Source organism: Triturus cristatus, chromosome 4_2 (assembly GCF_964204655.1).
Source record: "Triturus cristatus chromosome 4_2, aTriCri1.1, whole genome shotgun sequence".
Taxonomy (NCBI): Eukaryota; Metazoa; Chordata; class Amphibia; order Caudata; family Salamandridae; genus Triturus; species Triturus cristatus.
Genome location: NC_140586.1, coordinates 435,767,115 through 435,784,123, shown reverse-complemented (window position 1 = coordinate 435,784,123; position 17,009 = coordinate 435,767,115). Strand labels below are relative to the sequence as shown.

The following is a 17,009-nucleotide window of genomic DNA, read 5'->3' as shown; positions in this document are numbered from 1 at the left end:
AATAATAAATAAACTAATGCATTGCAAAATATTTACAAGTTATAATAAAAACAGACGAAGTATGCTTTCAGCAAAAATAAGGCAAGGCACATGACTCCCAGCCCTGGCTAATTTCCACAGTCCTGCTCATAGCATTTAATTACTATACTAATAGATGCATTCTTTTGAGTTACTAAACGTTCACCACACAGTTTTTCAGAATACAAACGTATATGCATTGCTGGTACACATTAGCTGAGGTGGGGGTTGCATTGGGTGGCAGTTCGAATACAATTATCCACTATCCTATATTTTACTTTGAATAACCCTTAGTAAGAGTGGCTCATTATAATCACTGGAATGCCCCCATACCAGAGTTACAGTTACTGGGGTTCTGGGTTCTTCGAGAGATGTGTGGGGAATAATAGGGATTATACCTTGTTGGGGGATTAACATGCGAGAATTGCTGATTCCCACATGTTATCTGCCAGTATTCCACTCGGAGACTTCCCTTGCTTGCAACAAGTGAAATCATTGGTTGGAATACCATTCACCAGCGGCGTTCTCTACAAGCTTATAATTACAAAGTGCCCGGTAACTCCCATTACAGGGCAAATTGAGATTATTGGGCTACTTGTAATGTGGGCCCAAATCCTTATGCGTTCACCACTTAAAATGAAAACATGAGCTCCTGGTTTCTTTTTTTTAAACACACTTCTGTGAGGGTACCGCCTACCTCTGCTAATGCAGTCTGTTTAGCAGAGGAGCCCTACGCCTTTGTTGTAGATTAAGATATTTCTTCATTATATAATTTTCTTTCTAGGACAGCTGTGGGCATCACATAGACACCCGCACGCTCATATTCATGCACATTCAAACAACCTTTGAAACATGCTTTCTGTAATAGATAGCAAGCCCATTGGCATTGATTAATGCTTTTTGTTTTGTAGGCCTGTTGTCCACTCTTCTGTAAGGACTTGTATTTACCGGTCGTGTGCTCCTTTAGTGTCTTTGTAGTTGAATCACTACTGTGCATTTATCTTTTCTCTTCTGGGTATTTGTCTTACTCTTTCAAAATCCAGGTTGTGCTGTTTTTGATGTTCTATATGTTTATTGTTCTTTGGTTGACCCAAGAGCCTTCTCTGCTGCACACTGCCTATCTCTAGTGTGTTTTTTCTTACTTTGTTTTTGATGGTGTGTTAGTACTTTGCTGGCTTTTGGTTATTGTTGTTAGTCCTCCCATGGGGCAGAAAGGTTACGAAGGACCTTAATGTAACCAAGAAAAATAAGCCACTTTACCACTTGGCTGGGTTAGAAAAGAATGCCATTGACATGGGTGCCGTGTACTTCTCACGCTCCTGAATCCTAGTGGCACTGTAGCTGTTGAGCCTCTGAAGCTCACCTATGCACTTCATGCTGGTCCCATTTTACCTTATTTACCGTATTTGCTGAGGTGAGCAACGACTGCTTCTCTTTCTATGGCTAGCCGATATAGCTACTGTTTTGTATGATGCAATAGGTTTTGGTCTTGTTCTTTTTAGTCATTTTTGTGGCTGCATGCTTTCAATATCATTCATTTTTGGCAAGCTTTATGTTCAGTGTTCACTGTCTGTATGTCTGCATACCGGTGTACAAACGTCCTGTCTCACAAGCGTGCCACAAGGGGGACTATCATGTTATTTACTCTTTACTATTTACTCTTTACTTGCCATCTCCACTAGTCTTTGGGCAAAGGACAGATGAGGTCCCCTAATCCGGTTTCTGCATGGGAATCCTTCCGTACCTGCTCCTACCTTCTCTGTCCTAGGCCTGAGAACTTTACGGAGATTTCTTTCTCACACTGCCGGAGCCTTACACCACTGCATTTGGGTCTCTTCACAATACCTCCACCTTGTTTCCTAGCTTTTGGAATTGATATAACCCAGACACTTGTGTTTTTTAGGTAGAGCCTAGCAGCACTTACGCTGTTGCTTCGAGACATGTCGTATTCAATTGTGTAGGCTTAGAGCCCGGCCCTGTTTCTATTTGTCAGTGTAAGTGTCCTTTAAAAACCCTTCCTTTTAAGTAGGTATTTTTTCCTATTTGTTCCTCCTTTTTAGGTCTTGCGCTTAGCAGTGCAGTGTGTAGCACTGCTCGCGAAGCAAGAAACTTTTTGTAGGGGGTTTGGAAATGGACCTAGGAATCGCACACGCTCGTGCGTGTGCTTTTCCTTTTGGCCCACGCTATTGGCCTTTGCGTGCGTCTTTTTATGAAAGACAGCACGCATTTGGCCAAAGGCGGGCGCATTGCTCCGCCCATGGCCTATTGGTGTCTATTACGCGCATTGCTGACATGTGTTTTCAATTATCGTGCCCAGACACGGGCGCGATAATTGAAAACACATGTCTCGCTGTGGCACGCGTGCACCACTCGTTTGTTTTTCAATAGCGATCGCTTTCGCGATCGCTTTCACTGCTGCTTGTTCTACAATTCACGTACACAGAAGGGGCAGGTTGAGTTTTTTAGCAATTAAATTCATGCTGGCGTGGTTGTAAAGTACAGCACGGGCATGAATGTTGGATTCTGCTCTGCTGGGTTTAGAAGTGGGACAGCACACTCCGGAGGCTTGCAACCAGGTGGAGAATGCACCCTGGGGCGCCATGTCCCTCCTGTCTCTGGATTAATAATGCATCAAAAGATTAGCTGTCGAGCGTGTGGAAGGAGGTAGCGGGTATCCTTGCATTTTAACACCCAGGAATGCCCCCGTTCTGCTCGGGGTGGTGCGCATTCAACTAGTGGTTGTTCCCATGGCGCTTTTCATAATTCCTTTATGTTCCAGCGGAGCTGCGAATGACCTGCCCGGCACTCGGCCTAGAATTCAGCGTGATGAAAGCCCGGTGGAGCACGCGGCCGCTCGGTGCCAGCGCGCGGCCCTTGTCGAGCGCAGTGTATTTTTAACTCCTGAAAGCGCCTTCATTGTGAATCTGCCGCATTCCTTTTCTCCAGGAACTCATTGAAGGGCCGTCATGTCAACTGCGGGAGCTGTGCAGTGCAGGCTGTAATTAGGGCCCGTCAGAGACTTGGGCTCCTGCCACGGCTGTTATTGCTTCTGTTCTCAAGACCATGTTTTTGGAGAGAAACCGAAAGAACAAGACAACAGAACGCTTCGTTTCTTATATTTGCATATACGTGCGCAATAGAAGCCCATTCCACTGGTTCTTCTCATCCTATAACTGAGAGTGCTGCGGCAACAAATATAACGGATGCACCTCTCGTCTCATTACTGTCGAAATAAAACACAGCATATCTTACCTATTTTATTTTGGAATATGTTGAAATGTTTCGCAGGCTATTAACACCAGGCTGTCCAGCTTTTTCCATTTTACCCGTTTTTAACGAGGTCCCCAAAGCTGTTTGATAGCAATTTAAATATTTATGATTGAAAGTTTTTATGTTGAGCTCATGGTACTTGATTTTTAAGATACCATTTTTTTCGTCGTCTTCCAGTCTTTTTTGCCACCCATATACCAAGGAACTTCTTGTGGCTTGGTGTGCTCACAGAGCCTCTCTAATTTCCAGTTTTCTCAGCTGTCTTTTGCAAGCTAATCCTTTTAATGTTTAGGTAGGATGTGTTCATACTGCACAGGCACCAGAACACTTTGGTTAGTTCAAGCCTCCATGGTGTGCAAGCACACTGAGAACATCATTTTTAGTGCTGGGTGTTAACTTGACAATATCTACTGATGATATTATACTTCGAGTGAGCCTTAGGACCTCGCTCCATTAATTTATTGACTTTCTTCAATCAGCCTCTTTCAGTCATTCGCTTGACCCTTAGTCACTCACACCTTATCTTAGCCCAGTGGAGTATTCATCTCTGTCCATTCCTGCTGGCTCCTTCCCTCCCTTGTATCTCGCTCTTTTGTGCTACCATTGCTGGGCCAAATCAAATTCGATTTCTTCTACCTGGAAAATTAGAACTGATGCTCGCTGAGCTTTTGTACAGAGACCAGAGTTCCTATTTACAACATTGCTTTTAAATATATTCTGGAAGTGGGATAATCGGCCTTCTCCATCATTGTGTGAATCTATGGTCGGAGACCCGTCACGGCCGGACTGGCCATAGCGGGCACCGGGCAATCCCCCGGTGCACCGCACAGGTGGGGGCCGCTTTTGGGCCCCTGGGGCCGTTTTTGTTACAGGGCTGTTTTTGCAGCATAGCAAATTTTTGCCAGGGCCGAAAACCGGCCCTGGCAAAAAGCTCGGCGGCACACCCAAGCCCTTTGCCAGGGCCGGTTTTGTTTCCCAGTTCGGCCCTGAGCCCCATCTTACATTAAATGGGGGGCCTCTAACACTCTCCAGAACTCATAGGAATCCTTTGTGAGGAGGGCCAATCTCAGATTTTCCCACACCTTGCCGTTTAGTTCTCTTACTCTTCTCTCTCTGGCTCTCATAACTTGCTTCCAGGGAACGTACACAGCACTCATCCCTCGGGGAGAATGTGGGTCTTCTAACTCAAGAAAAATAAACATCTGCAGATGAAATTGTCCACAAAAGCACAAACACATAAAATATACAGATTGTGAGAAAAAGAAAGTGATAAGTCATTTTCGTTTCCTCACCACATATCTCTTTTACAGGTGCAGGGTACCGACCAATTGAACAAGCATTTGCAATGCAATAAGTCTCGCATTTACGCAAGTTTAAGCTATTGGCATTGTAAATGACAATGCCTTTTATTTATGTGTTGAAAACACAAATAAAAGGCTTTGTTATTTTCAATTACAATAGCTCAAAGTTGTGTAAATGCGAGACCTATTGCATTGCAAATGCTTGTTAGTTGTTTGATCCCTCCCATGGAGCACGCCCCCATTTCTTGTAGGCTTCCACTTGTCTCATCTTAGTTATTGGCTCAGGGACTTTTTTGTTAATCTGAAAGCATTTCTCCCAGGTGGTCCTGTTTTGACTAGCTATGAGCTTTTCTTTAAACAGGGCTGTAAATTGTGGTCTTATCTCTGACTTCAAGGTGAGAAGAGTTCCCTGTCTCTCAGCCCCCTCCCACCTCGCTGCTTTAGCTGTCCCCCACCCCCTCCCTTTCTGTGTGCATCTAGTGATGCAGCAAGAGACCCGGGAACCTGTTCAACCCCGGATCACTTTCGGTTTCCATTCACAGCTCTGCTCTCATTTCCTCATCTCAACTTGGATGCAGAGCAGAGTTACAGTGTTGGGCAGGAGTTGCCATCTTGAGAGGGGAGGTTTTTATGGGGCAGTCTTGTTTCTCTTCTTTTTCTTTATTATTATCATATTTTGTTATAAAAACTGAAAAGCGCAGGCATCTCACCAGTGACTGGACGGGGTATGTACAACTTCTGAAGTGGAAAAATACTTTGAAAGAAAACAGAAATGCATCGTTTATCCTGTTGCATGGCTGTAAATGTGTTGCTTTGCACTTCTTTGGTTGTGGGTGGTGGGGTGCAAATAGTACAACTATGTTGCTTTTGTGCTTGTTTCTTATTTCAGACACACTCACACTACGTCTCCTCCTCAACTAGCTGGCGATTATCTGTTTTAGCTACACATACCAGCGGGGTGATTAGATTTGTCCTCTAACAATAGCTTATGCACTCTTCACTCTTAGATATAACAAAAAAGCCAATTGTATGTGCTTTGCTTTTGCAGTTCCCACAGGTTTCCACCAGGTGGCAGTACTGGCCCAGAAGTTGTTGAAAAGATTTATCGGTAGCTTGCTGCAAATCAGTAGAGTTCATATCTGAGAGGAATGGGCAGTCTCCCTGGGAATATTTAGCCACCCATGCAGCAGGTGTTAAATGCACATCATTGTGGACAGAGACCTGGCTTGTGAGTTTGCACAACCAGGAGGCCTGAATAGATCTGAACCTGTGAATCCCCATCACGCAGGCCTTAGCACGGGTGCTCTGGGCCTTAGTGCATTGCATGAAAGTTGGCCTATGACTGGTATTGAGTGGTAAAGTACATCTGTATGAGGGCTCATTCACGTCTGGTGTCTTTTGGGCCCGGTGCCACTGCCATAATTCAATAAACCCCTGAGACCTCAGATAACCACCCCACGAAGCAGTCCCTTAGCATTCGGGGATTCATTTTTCAGTTTTCCTGCACCGTAACGATTTCTGCTGGTACCTTAGAACGTTCGCTACTGAAAGACATCGAGGTCGGGGCCAAGAGCCCTTCATTTTATAAAACTTGGGGTACCTACAAATTATTTGCGCTTTAGGAAATGCCTGAAGTCGGAAGGAAGGGAATTAGAGCAGTGATGTAATATCTGCGCGGTCCCACCTCCTATTGATAGTGCTTTCCAACCTCTACCCCCAGTCTCTTGCTGATTCTATGAAACCCTCCTGTACCCTCTGAAGTGACTGACAGGCAGGGCACTGGGTTATTTAAATCTACTAAATCATAAAATAAATGTTCGTTGATAGCAAGCTGTGGACCGTGTGTAACCTTATGTGCAGACGTTGGTTTCCCAAACCTGTCCCACTTAGCCTTTTATCCTTCTAAGGTCGATATCATGTGTACAAGTGAATTGGTTTTTAAAGGTACCTATTGTTTGCTTATGAGTCTCATTCAAAATGTAGATACAATGAGTTTGAAGAAACTACCAAACATGCTGCTGTGTTCAACAGTGCTTAACACAGATTGTACTTGTGTTTCAAATTCCCTAATGGTTGTGATACCGTACATTGTTCTCTTCTTCAACAAATCTAGCATTTGTTACTTCATGTTTTTTTCAGCTATTGGAAATGTATAGGTATGGTACATAACAATTAACTTTTGAATGCGTATGGCTTTCAGGTGGGACCCTTACTGCAGTATATCATTGACAATAATTGCCTGTGATTTGTATTATTGGAAGGAGATTAACATGGTCTTTTCATTCATTTCAATTTCTGACAATATATGGAACCGGAGTTATTGTATATTTCTCCTTAGTTTGAAATATCTTACTTTACCTTAGAACTGATTATATATGGAACTGAAGCGTTTTTTTTCAGGCTACTTTACGTTTTCACCTATGTTTTTGTGATGTCCATGCAAGGACAATTAAGGTAAAGCCTAACAACATCGTAGCTTGCCTTCCATCGTAGAACACTAATTTAGAGGTATGGTTGGGCTATGAGGCATCCATTTGAAGTAACGTTGCACGCACTGTTTCTGGCTTGTTTCATTGCTTCCAATAGAAAGCGGATGAGCGGCCGGGCAGACTATAGAACACTGACCATCTAGCCGCCATCTTGGTGGGAGGTTTTTGGCCCCTGTGGGCAGCGAGCACGCACAAGCGTGCACGCACACTTCAGTGTGCCACGTCTCCATTATTTATCTAACTGAAGATGCCGCGCGGCATATGCGGATCCCAACTGGGCGGGAGCACATCTATGATTAGGAGGTCGGTCTTTATGAGACCTCCTTCATCTCATCATCATATGGGATAGATTTATTTATTTTTGGCCACTAATTCTTCCACATTCATTATTTCATTTAGTGAACCCCATCCGGGATGCAACACATTTAACAGACGTGCATCTGGTTTTCTATTTAGGTGAGTATGCATTTATTTGTAACTCCCTTGTTTACGCATCTCTAGTTGTCACAATAATATTGGCAAACAAATTCCTTTATTTTATTAGTAGTCATTCACGCAGGGGTTGCTTATATGAGGCAAGCATATTCTGCCTTATATCAAAGGTAGGGACTAGGGGTGTTGTTATTTAGAGAGGTCCAGTGTACATACCCCATATGACTAGTGACAAAGAAGGGTACAAAGTTCCTCATGTACAGTGACGAAGAAGAGCCAGTAAGAGAATATCTCAGCTGGTTAGTGCTAAGAAAGGCCGATCAGAAAAAGGGAGGGAAATTCCCTTAATTTGAACTAGTGCTCTCACACACCCAGCAAGCTAGGTGTCATGCTTCATCATATGAGCACTGCCCCTCGTCAAGTCGGCGCTGCAATCCTTGACGGGCTCCCGAAACCGGGGCTCTTTATCGGGGATCTTTTGTTCGTGCCGAGGGTGCTTGGGGGTGAGGGGCCTAGTATGGTGTGATGTAGCAGAGAAATGTGAATTAAAAGGGGTTAGTTGGTCCTACTTCAACTTTATTCCAAAGGTCAACTACCCTATTAAAAATGTGTAGAGTGGCTTCTTATAGTTTGTTCCTAAAAGGGTTGCTACAGTTGTTAGCAACGGTGCTGGCGGTTAAAAAGGAACCCAATTGGGTCCGACGTGGATTCACGTCCAGGAAAGTGACCTACCCAAACCGCCAGGAACCCTTTTAGGAACAAACCATAAGAAGTGGTATGTAGATAGCACCTTACCACATATTGTTGTAGACAGTATTACTTTGATCCTGACGAATTGCCCTGATCCTCCTGACGTCTGTGGCAAGAAACATGTTGATCATATAGAGTAGAGCTCTTGCCTAGATACCTAACTCCTAGCATTTAAGCCACTCTACACATTTTTAATAGGGTAGTTGACCTTTGGAATAAAGTTGAAGTAGGACCAACTAACCCCTTTTAATTCACATTTCTCTGCTACATCACACCATACTAGGCCCCTCACACCCAAGCACCCTCGGCACGAACAAAAGATCCCCGATAAAGAGCCCCGGTTTCGGGAGCCCGTCAAGGATTGCAGCGCCGACTTGACGAGGGGCAGTGCTCATATGATGAAGCATGACACCTAGCTTGCTGGGTGTGTGAGAGCACTAGTTCAAATTAAGGGAATTTCCCTCCCTTTTTCTGATCGGCCTTTCTTAGCACTAACCAGCTGAGATATTCTCTTACTGGCTCTTCTTCGTCACTGTACATGAGGAACTTTGTACCCTTCTTTGTCACTAAGCATATTCTGCCATCATTTTTTTTAGCCCAGTGCAACCTATCATCAGTTTACATTTGAGGGATGCGCTGTGGTTTCTTTATGCACGTCTGTTTTTTGACTCTAGGCGAGTCGCATCGAAGAATCGTGGTTTTCCATGATCATCTAATATTTATTACATGGGGCCTGGCATTATTTATTTTAGCATACAGGTTGTTCCATACCCAGTCTTTTCAAAGACCCTATTTGATGTAATGGAAGGACACATTCTTTCAAAACGTCGACGATTCTAGATGTCGCCTGCATAGACAGATATGAGATAGAGATAAAGTTAACTTTTCCTCAGGGGCTATTGGAATGTGGGAGCCCTGGGCGATTGCTCACTTTGTCACCTGCATTGTAATTTCTCCTTGTTGGGCATTCGTTGACTTATGACTATTAGCTCATTTAAGAGAGAGCATGAAATTATGACATTACTGCCATGCTTGTTAGAAGAATTGGGATTTTAAGTATGTTAGAAATGAGGGTCTCTAGTTGGCTAGGGCTTTCACTTTTGACCAAATAGGGACCCTTCTTCCTAGTCAGGGTAAGGGAGTTACACTCCTAAAATAACCCTTGCTCACCCCCTTGGTAGCTTGGCACGAGCAGTCAGGCTTATCTTAGAGGCAGTGTGTAAAGCATTTGCACATAACCAACAGTAATACAGTGTAGGCACTACAAAGGGACACCACACCAGTTTAGAAAAATATCCAATATTTTTATATACTTAAGACAAGACCAAAATGATAAACATCCACCAAACAGTACTTAAACATTTTCAGTTAGCAAAATAACCTTACAAAACAGTTCCTTGATGTTGATAGCTTTGTTCGGGGCTATCACGGCGTCGTGAGTAAACGAATCCAAACAGTTCTGGCGTCGCGGGCCAGCTACGGTGTCGGGAAGACCCGCAAACAGTACCTTTCAGAAATGCAGGGCGTCAATGACCTCTCGTTGAACTCTCGAACACACGGCGTCCATAGGCGTCGGTTCTGGAGGTCAGTGCAGGAGTTGTCGGGGCCCTCGAAGTCACACACGTTGCAGATCGAACTCCTTTTTGTTGAAGTCAAGTGCGCTGGCGTTGGCTGGCGTCGGGTGATGCGGTGCGAAGTGTAGCGGTGCGGCAGGCAGTGCCCTCAGTTCGCGGTGCGAGCAACGGCTCGGTGGCAGCGTCAGATGGCGTTGTCGGTGTGAGAGGAAGGCGATGCTTGTCACAGTGCTGGCAGGTCACGGTGCAAGCAGCGGCATCGTCGTTGCTGAATCGCTGTCGACGGCAGACGAACTGGAGTCGATGGCACTGGCGTCGGTAAGCCAAGGCTGCGGTGCGGGATGAGGGTGGTGCGTCGTATAACTTTACGAGCAGTGCTCTCACCTCTGTCTGGGTCTTGGGGGCTCCCAAGCCAGAATGGTGTCAATCTTGGGTAGTAGGGGCGCCACCTGGCCGCTTCCTACCTGGTGTCCCAAGTACACCACAGAACCCTGCCCGATCTGGCACTTACTGGCCTTGATCATGAGGCCTGCCCCTTGCAGAGCCCTCAACACTTTACCGAGGTGCTGTAAATGTTCTTCCCAGCTGGAACTGAACACAGCAATGTCATCCAGGTAGGCGGCACTGAAATCCTCCAGTCCAGCCAACACCTGGTTGACCAACCTCTGAAAGGTGGCAGGGGCATTCTTCAACCCAAAGGGCATCACCCGGAACTGGTAATGACCTTCTGGGGTTGAGAATGCTGATCTCTCCTTGGCCCCTTTGGTTAAGGCAATCTGTCAGTACCCAGACGTTAAATCAAACGTGCTGAGGAACCGGGCAGCTCCCAACTGATTAATGAGCTCATCAGCTCTGGGGATGGGGTGCGTGTCAGTCCTGTTGACGGCATTGATCCAACGGTAGTCCACACAAAACCATAGTTCTGGAGTGGCACCGGGTGCAGCAGCCTTTGGGACCAAGACCACTGGGCTGGCCCAAGGACTGTTGGAGGGCTCAATCACCCCTAACACAAACATCTTAGAGACCTCTTCCTTGATGCTGGCCCTGACCCGGTCAGTTAACCTGTACATTTTATGCTTCACAGGAGGGCTGTCACCACTGTCCACGTCATAGGTACACCAGTGAGTAACACCTGGGGTCAGAGAGAACAGTGGGGCGAACGGACCCAACAACTGGCGACAGTCCCCCTGCTGCTCTTGAGTCAGTGTAGGGGAGAGGATCACACCCTCCACTGACCCATTGTGCTTCTTGGTAGACAGGAGGTCAGGGAGAGGCTCACTCTCCTCTTCCACCACAGCATGCTCATTCGGACCTCTCGAAGTGGGGCTTGAGGCGGTTCACGTGGAGGACCCTCAAAGGGTTCCTTGGAGTTCGCAAATCCACCAGGTAGGTGACGTTACTTTTGCGCTCCACCACCTCATATGGTCCAGTCCACTTGTCCTGCAAGGCACAAGGTTCCACTGGGGCCATGACCCACTCTTTTTGCCCAGGTTGAAATTCGACCACAGTGGCATTCTGGTCATACCACTTCTTCATCTCTTCCTGGCATTGCTTCTAGGTTCGCCTGAACAAGTTTCCTCAAGCGGACAGTTTGGTTTCTGAAGGCCAGCATGTAACTAAACACATCCAGGGGAGTTTTCCTGGGAGCTGCCTCCCAGCCTTCCTTTACCAAACTCAGAGGTGACAGGGTGGCCATACAGGAGCTCAAAGGGACTGTACCAGAGAGACTTCTGAGGCACCTCCCTGTATGCAAAGAGAAGGCATGGCAAGAGGACATTCCACTTACGCCTCATGGGTTCGGTTAGACCCTTAATCATGCCTTTCAAGGTCTGGTTGAATCTCTCCACCAGACCGTTTCCTTGTGGGTGGTAAGGAGTGGTGAACTTGTAGGTTACACCACACTCCTTCCACAGGGATGTCATATACTTGGATATGAAATTGGTCCCCCTGTCAGAAACCACCTCTATGGGGAATCCCACGTGGGAAAAGATCCCCATTAATGCCCAGCCCACCACTGGCGCCGTCGTTGTCCTGAGAGGGAGTGGCTCTGGGTACCAGGTGGCATGGTCGACCAGAATGTACCTGTTGCCCATGGCTGTCTTGGGATCCAGTGGCCCCACAATATCCATCCCTACCCTTTCAAAGGGTGTTCCAAGCAACAGGAAAAGGTTGGAGAGGAGCTTTGACCTTCCTCCCACTCTTGCCACTCACCTGGGAAGTTTGGCAAGACCTGCAGTGTCCATCTGACTGCCTTCGCATTTGGGGCCAAAAGAAGTGGGTGACAAGCCGGTCAAAGGTCTTTTCCTGCCCCATATGTCCTGCCAAAGGCACGTCATGAGCCAGACCCAGTAGGAAGGTCATGAAGCGCAGGGGTACAACCAGCACACAGGCTGACCCAGGCTCAGCAACCTTAGGCTCACTGTATAGAAGACCATTCTCCCAGTAGATCAGATGTGACCCGGACTGATCACCAGCTGCCTGGTCTGCAGCCTGCAGCCGCAGCCCCTCCAGAGTAGGGCACTCTTTCTGCTCCTTGCAGAATTCCTCCCTGGTGGGACCCCCTTCTTGCTGCCAATGGGTCAGCTCAGAGATGTCCCCCAGCTTGGCTAATTGTTCCCCTGTAGGCACTGGGGCGTCCCCCTCAAGGTCAGCCTCCTCCCGGTCCGTGGGAACTTCAGGGGCCGGTTTCGCGCGCCCCCTGCCCTTTCTCTTGGCAGGGACTTGGGCCACTGTTTCAGGCTCCAAGTCCTCTTGATCACCCTTTCTGGCTGCCATTGACCAAGTAGACACGCATGCCCACTCTGGCAACCCAAGCATCTCCAAGTGAGACCTGAGCTCAACATCCTTCCATAAGGACTGCTCCAGGTCGTTACCTAGCAGACAATCTACAGGCATGGTAGGGCTCACAACCACCCTCAAGGGACCTGAGACAACCCCCACTCAAAGGGAACCTGCGCCACTCTACACTGGCGCTCAGAGGTGTCCACGGCAACTACTTGGTGGAATGCCCCTGGGACTACCCGCTTCTCAGAGATCAAGTGACACCGGACTGAGGTCACACTGGCTCCAGTATCTCTGCGTGCCTCTACCCTTTTCCCATTGATGGTCACCCAGGTGCTATATTTCTTTGTGTTAGGGGGTACCTGGTTTCCTAGGACCATCTCACTGTCCCCTAGTGAGACGAGGGTAATTTCTGCGGGATCCCCACCCTCCTGTGGGCACCCCTCCTCCCCAAGCGCTACACTAGCCAACACCTTGGTCTGCCCACTGGTGGGTGGCTGTGTCCTCTTTGGACACCTGGGGTCCCCCTTCAAGTGACCCACCTGGTCACATGAAAAACACTTGCGGGGGCCGGTCTCAGCAGGCTTTCCTGTAGAGACCCCTTTCTTCTTATCTCCTGGGGGATGGGAACCTTTACCCTGGGTACTAGTTTGGGGCCCTTTAGAGAACTCCTGTGCCTTACCCTTGCCCCCCCACTTTTCTGCTGGGGACCGTGCCCACCTTCACCTGAGTCTCCCCCAAACGCTTTCTTGTGGACCCTGGTACTCACCCAGCGGTCCGCCTCCATAGCACGCATCCTGGGGTCAGTCAGCTTACTATCAACTAGGTGCTGGCGCAGATCTGCAAAACATAGACTAGACAAGTGCTCACACGCAATCAAATTGTAGAGCCCCTGAAAATCTGTCACATTACTACCCTCCACCCAGCCATCCAGCGACCTGCAGAACATATCCACACATTCCTACCAAGTGTTGGTCTCAGACTTTTTACTGGACCTAAACTGATCCCTGTACTTTTCAGGAGTGAGTCCATTCCTAGTGAGGAGAGAGTCCTTCATGTCAGCATAGGTGAGGTCCTGCCCCTTACCCAAAGCTATCAGGGAATCCCTAGCTTCTTCTGGAAAGAGAGGCCACAACCCTGCCCCCCAGTTCCTTTCAGGGACCCCACTCATATGAATAGACGACTCGTACCCTTGAAACCACATTTGTATGTCATCCCCCTTCTTGTACTCTTTACCTACATTCTTGGGGATGTGTACAATCGTATCTGTGTGCGCTGAAAGTTGCCGCCACCGTCTGAGCCGGATCTACTTTTTAGCTCCAGCTCCTTGAGACTTCTCTCATGATCTAAGAACATCTTCCTTTCTTCCATGGCTATTCTTTTGTCTTCCCTCTTACTTTCTATCCTGAGTTTCTCCAACTCAAACTAACTTGCTTCCCGCCTGTCCTCCAGCTCCTCTGGGGACAAGCTACTGCTGCCTGGTCTGGAGGGTTCCCCCCTTCCCAAAAGCACATCTACCCTAGAAATAGGCTTCTCCGCCTCTCCACTGAGATCACTAGATTGCCCACTGGCATGTCTGGCTGCTACCCAGGCCCACAGCGCCTTTTGTAGCTCATCCCTCCTGGTGAGGCCTCTGACCTGGACTTTCAGGTTCTTGCAAATCGCTTTCAATTCCTTTATGTTGTAGGATTCCAACCTATCCTCCTCAAAGGCAATTTACATTGATGCAATTGATGATGCTCTAGATTCAGGCATGTTGAAGTAGCAAGTTCAAACTGGCAAGATCAAAAATAGGCCAAACAGAAAAAGAACCAGTATGTGGTACGTAATGGTCTGCTATATGGTAGTAGTGCACACCAATCACTGCAAGTCAAGTGCAAACACAAGCCCTATCCTCACCGCTGCCAACCAATGTTAGAAATGGGGGTCTCTAGTTGGCAAGGGCTTGCACCTTTGTCCAAATAGGGACCCTTCTTCCTAGTCAGGGTAAGATAGTTACACTCCTAAAATAACCCCTGCTCACCCCCTTGGTAGCTTGGCACGAGCAGTCAAGCTTATCTTAGAGGCAGTGTGTAAAGCATTTGCACATAACCAACAGTAATACAGTGAAGGCACTACAAACGGACACCACACCAGTTTAGAAAAATATACAATATTTTTATATACTTAAGACAAGACCAAAATGATAAACATCCACCATACGGTACTTAAACATTTTCATAAATCAAATAGGCCAATCATGGAAACACCAATCCATAACACATTTTACAACAGGAGAACTTGCACTTTACCACTGGACAGCAGTGAGGAAAGTGAGCAGAATCATTACACCAGCAAAAACAGAGTCAAACCCGGGACGTCAGAATGCAAAAGCTCAGGGGAAACTCGCCAAAAGATGCCAAGTCTAACAAAGTATATGTAGAGTCACTTTTTATTTAACTGCCCAAGCACATTTTGCATCTAACACTTATGGAGCACTTTATGCACTAAGTGATTCATTGTCATACAGTTATGATTGATGTATGACATTTACTCATCAACTGCTTTGTTTGGGCCTACATGTTTTTCTGATTCATCTCCATGTTTGAATCGAACAGAACCATTGTTTGATATACCACATGATTACCAAATCCCAAAACGTTGCCATAACTTTGATCATTGCGTTTTACGAAGAAGCTCTAGAATCCTTTTTTTTGGATGAAGCCTTTAGTGTTGCCAAGATAGCATCTCAAGTCACCAGTGTCAGCGACACCAAATATTGGCGATGCCCCTATCCATTGTAGAAGCCTTATTGGACTATTCTTTCAACCTGTATCACCTTTCTATAAAAAGTCGTTATTCAGTAGCCCAATTTAGCAGATTTTGAGTCCACTGGGCATACAAGGGAGAAGGGACTATTGTTTTGACAAGAACGGACTGGCCAAACACCTAGAACTGCTTTCATATGAGCTGATTTTCAAGGCTTTCTACCCTGGCTTCCATGTTTTGCTTCTTGTGTCATCACTTATCTACAGCCTCTCTCTATTCTCAGTCAGCCATCCTATTTCCTCCCTTTTAGATCCTTCCATCCATAGGGTAAGATCTTCTCTTCCACCTAAATTCTGAAAGATCCAGTCCTCTCTAGGTCCTCAAAATGGGTTTTCCTTTAGAGCTGTCTGACTGGAAGCACTTTTTTCTTGGAACTACCAGTCTCCCATGGTCTTTAGGGAAAAGGAAGTCCTTCTTGGTCTCTTTTGCTTTTTTCTTGATCGCCTTCCTTTCCTTCCGCCCCGTCCCCTTACTTCCGGCATGGATCATCAGTTTCTGCCTCCCTAACAGTTGTGAGACCTCCAAACTCACCTTCAACAATGGTGTCACTGTCTTTTCCAGATCCCCAGGATGTCTTGGACTACTTTTCTCTCCATGTAGTAACAGCTGCCTGGTTGCTATGGATTTCCTGACCAGGGAATTCCCTTTTTGTTGCTACCACATATTATCCAGCATTGCTCCCAGCCCCCCACCAAGATGCAATTTGGGTTCTCCATATTTGCACCGCATTGTGTGTTACTGAGCACCTGTATCCCTGGTCTCCTGTTCCCAGCAAGGGTGCTGGGGATTTTGATCCCTTTAGCATTGACCCTGCATCCCTGTCACCTTACTTAATTTTATTAGGTGGCTTGTAGCTCTAAAACTTTTGCTGGCTTTACCCTTTAACACAGTATATAATCAAAAGTACTGCTTGTTCTCCAGTTTTTCCTTAATGATATTTGTTATCTTCTAAAACAAAAAAGTTATTTTTTATGTAGTTGATTTATCCGTTTTTGATTTTTGTTTTCTTAAAATTTACTGCATATGATTTTGTATATACTGACCATCCATGAACACTGGCAAGCCTCAGTACCTCAAGATAACAGGTCTCCCCAGAGTGAAATTGCCTTATTCAGTGGCCCCTTAGAAACAGTTTAGGCAGCAATCTTATGCAAAAGAATAGGCATAGGAACTGTGATTAAGGACACACCAAGCATTGGTAAAGCCAATAGGTCTTGCCTATGTAGAGATTTATTGGCTTTGCTAATGTTTTTTTAGCCATGTTGCAAATGACTGATAGTAATGTAAAAGAGCTGTATGACACAGCCATCGTTATCCACATTAAAGCGCTTTTTATTTTCAATGTCAGTTATGCTGCACTGAAGCTAGCGCTACTGTATAATATGACTAAAAAACATGGACAAAGCCAATAGATCTTGCATACGCGAGACTTATTGGCTTTGCCAGTGCTTGTTTTATTGTCTTCCAAGGGTATTGTGCACATGCTACTGCTCCGCGGTGCCAGCTAGAGTCTTTCCTCTCAATGGGCTTCCTGCTAACGTGCTGCCATGTGTGTTTTTTTTGTTCCCAACCCGCTTTCTGTATTT

The 17,009-nt window shown here is 46.4% G+C and overlaps 1 protein-coding gene across 1 annotated transcript in view; it reads left to right on the top strand.

The window, feature by feature from the left end:
* LOC146834534 (sterile alpha motif domain-containing protein 13-like) overlaps positions 1-17,009 on the top strand; it is a 311,725-nt gene that overhangs the window by 125,010 nt on the left and 169,706 nt on the right. The gene's annotated exons all lie outside the window — the stretch shown is intronic.